Genomic DNA, 11,740 nt, shown 5'->3' with positions numbered 1-11,740 from the left:
AGTGTCGTGGCAGGTGAAGTGGCAAGTGACGTGGAAAGTGGACAATCCACAACTTGTGGCAGGTGACATGGCAAGTGACCTGGCAGGTGACGCCGCAAGTGACCTGGCAGGTGACGTGGCAAGTGGAAAATCAACAACTTGTGGCAGGTGACTGGCATGTGACGTGGCAAGTGGACAATCCATAACTTGTGGCAGGTGACGTGGCAAGTGGACAATCCACTTGTGGCAGGGGACGTGGCAAGTGACGTGGCAAGTGGACAATCCACTTGTGGCAGGGGATGTGGCAAGTGACGTGGCGAGTGGACAATCCACAACTTGTGTCAGGTGACGTGGCAAGTGGACAATCCACAACTTGTGGCAGGTGATGTGGCAAGTGATGTGGCATATGGACAATCCACTTGTCGCAGGTGACGTGGCAGGGGACGTGGCAAGGGACGTGGCAAGTGGACAATCCACAACTTGTGGCAGGTGACGTGGCAAGTGACGTGGAAAGTGATGTGGCAAGTGGACAATCCACAACTTGTGGCAGGTGCTGTGGCCTGTGACGTGGCAAGTGGACAATCCACATCTTGTGGCAGGTGACGTGGAAAGTGGTGTGGCAAGTGGACAATCCACAACTTGTGGCAGGTGATGTGGCTGGTGACGTGGCAAGTGGACAATCCACAACTTGTGGCAGGTGGCATGGCAGGTGACGTGGAAAGTGGACAATCCACATCTTGTGGCAAGTGACGTGGCAGGTGATGTGGCAAGTGACGTGGCAAGTAGACAATCCACAACTTGTGGCAGGTGATGTGGCAAGTGACGTGGCAGGTGATGTGGCAAGTCACGTGGCAAGTGGACAATCCACAACTTGTGGCAGGTGATGTGGCTGGTGACGTGGCAAGTGGACAATCCACAGCTTGTGGCAGGTGATGTGGCAAGTGATGTGGCAAGTGGACAATCCACTTGTGGCAGGGGACGTGGCAATGGACGTCGCAAGTGGACAATCCACAACTTGTGGCAGGTGACGTGGAAAGTGATGTGGCAAGTGGACAATCCACAACTTGTGGCAGGTGATGTGGCTGGTGACGTGGCAAGTGGACAATCCACATCTTGTGGCAGGTGACGTGGCAGGTGACGTGGAAAGTGGTGTGGCAAGTGGACAATCCACAACTTGTGGCAGGTGATGTGGCTGGTGACATGGCAAGTGGACAATCCACAACTTGTGGCAGGTGGCATGGCAGGTGACGTGGAAAGTGGACAATCCACATCTTGTGGCAAGTGACGTGGCAGGTGATGTGGCAAGTGACGTGGCAAGTAGACAATCCACAACTTGTGGCAGGTGATGTGGCAAGTGACGTGGCAGGTGATGTGGCAAGTCACGTGGCAAGTGGACAATCCACAACTTGTGGCAGGTGATGTGGCTGGTGACGTGGCAAGTGGACAATCCACAGCTTGTGGCAGGTGATGTGGCAAGTGATGTGGCAAGTGGACAATCCACTTGTGGCAGGTGACGTGGCAGGGGACGTGGCAAGGGACGTGGCAAGTGGACAATCCACAACTTGTGGCAGGTGACGTGGCAGGTGACGTGGAAAGTGATGTGGCAAGTGGACAATCCACAACTTGTGGCTGGTGACGTGGCAAGTGGACAATCCACATCTTGTGGCAGGTGACGTGGCAGGTGACGTGGAAAGTGGTGTGGCAAGTGGACAATCCACAACTTGTGGCAGGTGATGTGGCTGGTGACGTGGCAAGTGGACAATCCACAACTTGTGGCAGGTGGCATGGCAGGTGACGTGGAAAGTGGACAATCCACATCTTGTGGCAAGTGACGTGGCAGGTGATGTGGCAAGTGACGTGGCAAGTAGACAATCCACAACTTATGGCAGGTGATGTGGCAAGTGACGTGGAAGGTGATGTGGCAAGTGACGTGGCAAGTGGACAATCCACAACTTGTGGCAGGTGATGTGGCTGGTGACGTGGCAAGTGGACAATCCACAGCTTGTGGCAGGTGGCATGGCAGATGACGTGGAAAGTGGACAATCCACATCTCGTGGCAAGTGACGTGGCAGGTGATGTGGCAAGTGACGTGGCAAGTGGACAATCCACAACTTGTGGCAGGTGACGTGGCAGGTGATGTGGCAAGTGATGTGGCAGGTGATGTGACAAGTGGACAATCCACATCTTGTGGCAAGTGACGTGGCAGCTGACGTGGCAAGTGACGTGGCAAGTGGACAATCCAAAACTTGTGGCAGGTGGCGTGGCAAGTGACGTGGCAGGTGACGTGGCAAGTGACGTGGCAAGTGGACAATCCACAGCTTGTGGCAAGTGACATGGCAGGTGGCAAGTGATGTGGCAAGTGGACAATCCACAACTTGTGACAGGTGACGTGGCAAGTGATGTGGCAGGTGATGTGGCAAGTCACGTGGCAAGTGGAAATCCACTACTTGTGGCAGGTGATGTGGCTGGTGACGTGGCAAGTGGACAATCCACAACTTGTGGCAGGTGGCATGGCAGGTGACATGGAAAGTGGACAATCCACATCTTGTGGCAAGTGACGTGGCAGGTGATGTGGCAAGTGACGTGGCAAGTGGACAATCCACAACTTGTGGCAGGTGACGTGGCAAGTGACGTGGCAGGTGATGTGGCAAGTGACGTGGCAAGTAGACAATCCACAACTTGTGGCAGGTGATGTGGCAAGTGACGTGGCAGGTGATGTGGCAAGTGACGTGGCAAGTGGACAATCCACAACTTGTGGCAGGTGATGTGGCTGGTGACGTGGCAAGTGGACAATCCACAGCTTGTGGCAGGTGGCATGGCAGATGACGTGGAAAGTGGACAATCCACATCTCGTGGCAAGTGACGTGGCAGGTGATGTGGCAAGTGACGTGGCAAGTGGACAATCCACAACTTGTGGCAGGTGACGTGGCAGGTGATGTGGCAAGTGGACAATCCCCAACTTGTGGCAAGTGACGTGGCAAGTGATGTGGCAAGTGGACAATCCAAAACTTGTGGCAGGTGACGTGGCAAGTGACGTGGCAGGTGATGTGGCAAGTCACGTGGCAAGTGGACAATCCACAACTTGTGGCAGGTGACGTGGCAGTTGGACAATCCACAACTTGTGGCAGATGACGTGGCAAGTGACGTGGCAAGTGACGTGGCAAGTGGACAATCGACAACTTGTGGCAGGTGCCGTGGCAAGTGACACGCTAAATACAAGTACACTGCAGCTCTCACAGCTGCTGCTACTCACTCTGGTCTCACAAAATTGCTGAAATAGTTAATAATACTGTTTTTTTGAGCTGGGGAGGGTCTATGATGTTAGCTTAACTAAACGCTTCTAGACGCAAACGCGGTAAAACGCCGCTAAATCGCGGCAAAACGCGCGTTTCTAAACGCCGGTTTCAACATGTGTCCAGCAGCGTTTGCATCTGCGTCTCGTGTGCATGAAGCCTTATCCACTAAAGAATATCTCATTAGATAATTGAATCATGTGACACATTTTCTCCAATTATCTTATGAGATGTTGAAAATGTCAATTCACTATCACCTTATGAGTTATTTACCTCACAAACCAAAAACATGAGGTAAATAACTCATAAAATGGCGTCACAGTCAATTCACCAATTCACTAAAATAAATGTATAGTTAAATGCACAAGTTAAATAAGTAATGGTCCAGGCATGAGGTATTTAAACAATGTAAAAATATAATCGCCAATCTGGAGTCTCTACCTTTTATGGATCAGTTTCTCAACAGTACTACATAGAAACCTAAATATGGAAAAACATATGGAAAAGTAATCATTGGGGCTGATTTACTTAAAGCAGAGTTCCACCCAAAAATGGAACTTCTGATTTAAGTGCTGGTGACCCCCTAACATGCCACATTTGGCATGTCATTTTTTGGGGGGGGGGGGGCTGGTACCCTGTTTTTACAGGCATCCAGCTCCCACTTCCTCCCCTGGCGCCTCGGCGCCGGAAGGAAGATCACCCAGCTTCCCTCCCTGCAATCTTCTGGGACACGTCACAGAAGATTGCCTGGCCATTCACAACGCGTAGTGCGGCTCACGCATTGCGCAGTACGCGCCTGGCTGTGAAGCCATGGCCAGGCACCCACAGTTAGAATGCCAGCGCCACAGAGAGGAGGGGGATAGAAGCAAGGATCCCTGCACCTGCATCACTGGACCATGGGACAGGTGAGTGTCTGATTATTAAAAGTCAGCAGCTACACTTTTTTGTAGCTGCTGACTTTTAAATGGGTGGAACTACACTTTAAAGTATAACTTAAAGTGGTTGTATAGTGTTTTTTTTTTACTTTTACATACAGGTAAGCCTATAATAAGGCTTACCTGTAGGTAAAAAAAATATCTCCAAAACCTGTATGGTTTAGGAGATATTCCCCTCGCAATGAGGCGCTGACTGCAGCGGTGTATGCGCACAGGGGATTTTCGGCTGAAAGCCCGGTAGACGCCAGACTCGGAAACAAATCTCCCGCGGGCATGCGCAGGAGTGATGATATCGCGGCTCCGGCCACTCACAGCGCCGGAGCCACGATACCCAGAAGACACGCCGACGGAACATGTCAGCTCCCTCAGCGTGGATCGGGCGAGATGTCGGGGCCTCATTCTAAGGTAAGTATTTCATAATGAGCTAGTATGCGGTGCATACTAGCTCATTATGCCTTTTCCCTTGCAGGTCTAAAAAAATAAAAAAAATATCAGCGGGTTTACGAGAGGGATGAGACCCTTTGTTTTTATAGATGTCTGCGCCCCCGTTCGAGAGATTTTTGATTTTGATCTCATGCTTTCCAGCCTAGAGGAGAGATGTGGGGGTCTAATTGACCCCACATCTCTCCATAAAGAGGATCTGTCGTGCACCATTCATATTACAAGGGATGTTTGCATACCTTGTAATAGGAATAAAAGTGATAAAAAAAAAAGAAAAGAAATTAAAGGGAAAGTTTATAAAAATAAAATAAACAATAAAAAAAAAAATGTAAAGTGCCCCCGTCCCCACAAGCTTGCACACAGAAGCGAACGCATACGTACGTCAGGCCCTCATATGTAAATTGCGTTCAAACCACACATGTGAGGTATCATCACGAACATTATAGCAAGAAAAACATTTCTATACCAAGGCCCAGTGGCGTAACTAGAACCTTCAGGGCCCCGATGCAGGAAACCATGGTGGGGCCCCCCCCCCCCCCCCGACCTCCGGACAGGGCTCTTTTCTCTGAGCCCGATGGTGGAACACCAGGGCCCAGTCCCAAGTGGGTGGCCGCATATAAAGGAACCGATTTAAAAAACATCAATTACAGCCGCTGTGCCCATCAAATGTCACTACTGTGCCCATCAAACTCTGCCGCTGTGCCCATCAAATGCCGCCACTGTGCCCATCAAATGCTGCCACTGTAAATCCCCACCGCCCGCTCGCTGTCTGCCCGCCACTTACCCTGTCTTGGTGGGGCAGCGGGTAACGGCCATGAGCGGGGTCCTCCATGCATCTCCTGCCATCCTCATCTCCCGTCCTCTCCTCCTGATGGGCGTCCAATAGCTGTGTCTATCGTTTCAGCCAATCGGGTGATGGGTAACAGACCCGCACACCTGATTGGTGGAGAGGCGGTTCAGTGTTAGGAAAGTGAATATTAATTCACTTTTCTAACACACCTGGATGGACTGTGAGCGTCAAGCATGGCGCTCGCAGTTCACCTATTTTGAAGCCTATTAGAGCCCATGGCTTTAATCAGGTGCTGCAAAAACACCCCCCGCCGCTCTAATTCAGGCACCCAGCACCCGAAAAGGGGCCAGACACCTAAATATGGGGGTGACAGCGGTGGCCATGGATAGATTCATGCTATGCATGAATCTATCCATTGGTCATAGAGGGGGTGGAATCTGTGCACCCTTTTGGATGCACCGCCACTGATAAACACATGCACACGCACATACAAGCATGCTCACACACACACGCACATACAAGCATGCTCACACACACACGCACATACAAGCATGCTCACACTCACACACGCACATACAAGCATGCTCACACTCACACACGCACATACAAGCATGCTCACACTCACACACGCACATACAAGCATGCTCACACTCACACACGCACATACAAGCATGCTCACACTCACACACGCACATACAAGCATGCTCACACTCACACACGCACATACAAGCATGCTCACACTCACACATACAAGCATGCTCACACTCACACACGCACATACAAGCATGTTCACACACACAAGCATGCTCACACACACGCACATACATGCACAAGCATGCTCACACACACGCACATACAAGCATGTTCACACACGCTCACACACACACACATACAAGCATGTTCACACACACACACACACACACACATACAAGCATGTTCACACACGCACATACAAGCATGTTCACACACGCACATACAAGCATGTTCACACACACACGCACATACAAGCATGCTCACACACACGCACATACAAAGCATGTTCACACACACGCACATACAAAGCATGTTCACACACACGCACATACAAAGCATGTTCACACACACGCACATACAAGCATGCTCACACACACGCACATACAAGCATGCTCACACACACGCACATACAAGCATGCTCACACACACACGCACATACAAGCATGCTCACACACACACGCACATACAAGCATGCTCACACACACACACGCACATACAAGCATGCTCACACACACACGCACATACAAGCATGCTCACACACACACGCACATACAAGCATGCTCACACACACACGCACATACAAGCATGCTCACACACACGCACATACAAGCATGCTCACACGCACATACAAGCATGCTCACACACACATACAAGCATGCTCACACACACACGCACATACAAGCATGCTCACACACACACGCACATACAAGCATGCTCACACACACGCACATACAAGCATGCTCACACACACGCACATACAAAGCATGTTCACACACACGCACATACAAAGCATGCTCACACACACGCACATACAAAGCATGCTCACACACACGCACATACAAAGCATGCTCACACACACGCACATACAAGCATGCTCACACACACGCACATACAAGCATGCTCACACACACGCACATACAAGCATGCTCACACACACGCACATACAAGCATGCTCACACACATACAAGCATGCTCACACACATACAAGCATGCTCACACACACAAGCATGTTCACACACACGCGCGCGCGCGCATGCTCACACACACACACACACACACACACACACACACACATGTTCACACACACACACACACACAAGCATGTTCACACACACACACACACACACGCATGTTCACACACACACACACACACACACACGCATGTACACACACACACACACACACGCATGTTCACACACACACGCACATACAAGCATGTTCACACACACACACGCACATACAAGGATGTTCACACACACACACGCACATACAAGCATGTTCACACACAAGCATGTTCACACACACACACGCACATACAAGCATGTTCACACACACACACACAAGCATGTTCACACACACACACACAAGCATGTTCACACACACACACACAAGCATGTTCACACACACACACACAAGCATGTTCACACACACACACACACACACAAGCATGTTCACACACACACACACGCATGCTCAGACACACACATGCACATACAAGCATGCTCAGACACACACACATACAAGCATGCTCACACACAAACACACATATACAAATACAGTAGCTAGTGGGCTGGTGGCACTGGAGGGCAGGTGGTGGCACTGGAGGGGGGTGGCACAGTCTGGAGGGGGGCTGGTGGAACTGGAGGGTGTGTGGTGGCACTGGAGGGGGGCACAATCTGGAGGGGGGTGGTGACTTACCGCCAATCAATCGATGATCGATCAATTCCCCCTCCTCAGAATCCTGCAGATGCAAAGTTCCTCCACAAAGCGTGCCTCCTCCAGGAATGCCTTGCTTCAGAGAGCTCCTCCCCCGCCTTCACTGAATTGGCTGAAGTTTTTTCTGTGTCCGCCCCGCCTCCCTTACAGTTGCTCTGGATAGGCGGGGGCGGAGCCCACAAAGCACTTCTCTCACGCTGGTCTCTCCAGGAAAGGAAGCCACCCCTCCTCCCCACGGCATGAACCCGCAGCAACAGTGAATCACACCGGGTCCGTCACCACACACCCCCGGCCGGACAGTCAGGTCACAGGTGGGCCCCTCGGGCGGCGGGCGGGCGGGCTGCCGGTGGGCCCCCTGAAGTGGCAGAGAATTACAGGGCCCAGTCGCAATTGCGACTGTTGCGACCCTGATAATTCCGCCACTGCCAAGGCCTCCTCTGTAACTCTAAACAGGTAGCCTGTAAAAATGTTTAAAGCGTTGCCTATGGAGATCTTTAAGTACCAAAATTTGGTGCCATTCCACGAGTGTGCGTAACTTTAAAGTGTGACATGTTAAGTATCTGTCTACTTGGCACAACTTCATCTTTCACATTATACAAAAAAATTGGGCTAACTTTAGTGTATTTTTTTTTTTAATTCATGAAAGTTTTTTTTCCAAAAATAAAGGGTTTGATACCATGGGACATAAAAAGTTGCACAATTTTATTCCATAGGGGCTAAAAATATATATATATATATATATAATGTTTGGAAGGTCTGAGTAATTTTTTAGCAAACAAATTATGATTTTTACATGGAGGAGCAGAGTGCCAGAATTGGTCCCAAAGGCAAGGGGTTAATTCGCTATTGTCACAAAAGTGGGAGGCCACCCTTTTTTTAAGCCAATTAAATGCTTGGTTTTTAATCATGTGCTTCAAAAAAAAAAAAAACCCCCATTGGAATCCATGTGTCCAGCGCCCTTGCATATAGATTAGGAGCTGGACGCATGGATTAGTTGGGCAACGCCCCAGCGTCCTGCATGGACAAGTTGCCACTGCGTACTAATCCTTCTCCACCATATCCATTCCACTGGATATCATGTCATGAGATAAAATACTGAATGATTTCATGAGTAAAATACCTCACATCCTGATGAAATAACTCTTTATTTTAGTAGCGTTTTTTGTGAATTGCAAAAAATTTGTAGAAAAACTATTTTATCTCAGATCAGATTTTAAGAGGAAAATAACTTATAACTAAGCCCAGTGATACCTAACATCGATGCTCTGCATCTGAGCTCCACAAACCAAAAACACTATTTAAAGCGGAGTTCCACCCTGTACAAATACTGTAGCTGCTGACTTTTAATATAAGGACACTTACCTGTTCAGGGATCCCCGCGATGGCGGCACCCTGAGCCAATCTGCCCATCGGCTCCGGGGTGCAGGTGCCGACATCTACACTAAGCGAAGCAGGAAGTTCACAGCCGGTTTCCTACTGCGCATGTGTGAGTTGCACTGTGCTTTCTGAATGGTCCCGCTGTCTTCTGGGACCTGTGTGTATCCCAGAAGGCAGCAGGGGTGGAGGGTGGGATAGGAGAGGCAGAAAATGTTGTAGTTAGCAGCACAACAATTGCAGTGATTTTATCCAGAAGTAGGAGCAGATACCTGGTTTTGGCAGGTCTCTGCCCCCTCCCCACGAAAGGAGCAAAATGTGGCAACAGAGGAAGCAAACAAGGAAGGCTTCCCTTTTTGGGTGGAGCTGCGCTTTAATACATTTTTAATATTCAAAGCAAACACCCCTTCCATCGGTGACTCTATGCTTTATTTTGTTGAGAAATCACTTGAAAAAAAACACCATCTTGGGCATCTATTTACTAATGACAGCCGCATGAGAAATAAAAAAGAATTTTGATTAGGGAGATTGAAGTTTATTTTTAAAGCGTGAAGCTCCAACATGAACATGAGCTCCTTTGGCCCCTTGAACAGCAACGGACCGATCCGATGACAATCGGATGGAAACGGGCATGCAGTCCATTTCCCTTTCGATCACCCCATAGAGGAGAGTGGGCTGTGTCCATGTCCGCTCTGCATAGCCAATCCAAATAGACTTCAGTGGGGACAAATGCATAAAAACATAAAAAAAAAAACCTTGTACACATGATTTGATTTTCGGCAGGGAATAGTGCGATGACAGACTGTTGGCCTAAAATCTGACCATTAGTACGCTCCATCAGACAATTGTTGTCTGAATTTCCACCGACAAATGTTGGATGGCAGGCTAGTAAATTTTCTCGTTCAGAATTTTTTATTTTATGTTAAAATAAATTACATGTACAGAATATAAGACAAATTATGTGATACCAGAAATAAAAAGTAGACATATTGAAGTACGGATGATACAAAGCAAAGAAGTATTTCAAGATATTCTCGTGGGAATGACAATAAATGGCCTTATATATTTTAGAATTTGAAAACATTCTTATAGCTGAGTTTTAAACATTTTAATCCCAAGAAAATATAAATATGTCTAAAAGAAAATATATGATTTTAAAGTTTTGACCATAACTTCTAAAGTATGTTTATAGTAAGTATTATATAGTAAGGGAAGAACATAAAAGGTATATAGGAGGGGAAGGGGAGGGAATAATTCTCCGGAGGAGGTTTTATATATCATCTAATGTTGTAATTCTATAAAAAATCTTAATCACCATAACAATAAAACTCGGTTGTCAATATTATCTGACGTATAATATTTAATCCAGGGTTTCCATATGATATCAAACTTTGTCATCTGGTTTTTATCTATAGCGTCCATTTTAGCATGGATGAAAGATTGATTCATTCTACGTTTGGTTTCTGCAATATTCACCACATCTGTTTTCCACGCATTGGCTATAGTCTGCTTTGCGGCTATCAGGAGTGTAAGAACTAATTTGAATTGTTTCTGATTCAGAAAGGCTGATTTTAAATTAAGGAGAGCTATAATTGGGTCTGGAAAAATTGGACGATCAAAAAATGTTGTAATTATCAGAAAGATCTTTTTCCAAAATGATTGTACAATTGAGCAATGCCACCAGGTATGTATATAGGTACCTTTTTCTGGACAGCCACGAAAGCAGAGGCCAGTGTTGTCTGTTGAGAATTTGGCGATTTTCGCAGGAACCAAATACCAGCGTGTGAGAACTTTATATGATGATTCAGACGCCAATATATTTATAGAGGAAGATTTTGTGAAAGACCATATGTTGGACCAAGACCTAGAATCGATCGTACAATCCAAATCTTTTTCCCACTTGGCCACATATTTAGGTATAACAGTATTAGAATTAGATATCAATTATGTATACAATGATGTAATACAACCTTTAGCATGTGGTTCCTTGAGACAAAATCTTTCAAATTGAGAAATATTATGTAAGTTTACATTTAAATTGAGAAGAGGAGTATAAAAATCTTTGATTTGGAGATATCTGAATATTTCTGATTGTGGAAGCTTATGTGATTCACATAGATCTGTAAAAGATTTTATTGATGTAGTTGAAGTTAAATTATATAGACAAGTGATACCAGCCTTAGACCAAGCTTTAAAGGTTTTGGTATATTTCCAGGCTGGGTAAAAAGTCGGATTCTTGTGGAAAGATAATAGCGGATTTTGTGGAGATTGCAGACCATGTGAATTTCTATACCTATCCCATATAGATAGAGAGTGCTTAGAAATGGGGTTATTTATAGACTTACGATCCGCAGGTTGTAACCATAATATATTGTTTATAGGAAGAGGATCACAGTCTACAGCTTCAATGAGGACCCATAAAGGAATCTCTGTAGAAGAGTGATATTTTGTTAATTGAG

The sequence above is a fragment of the Lithobates pipiens genome, unplaced genomic scaffold (assembly GCF_037356315.1).
Source record: "Lithobates pipiens isolate NorthernLeopardFrog02 unplaced genomic scaffold, aLitPip1_a1.2 Scaffold_8, whole genome shotgun sequence".
NCBI classification, from domain to species: domain Eukaryota; kingdom Metazoa; phylum Chordata; class Amphibia; order Anura; family Ranidae; genus Lithobates; species Lithobates pipiens.
Note: the sequence above shows the minus strand (reverse complement) of the source record.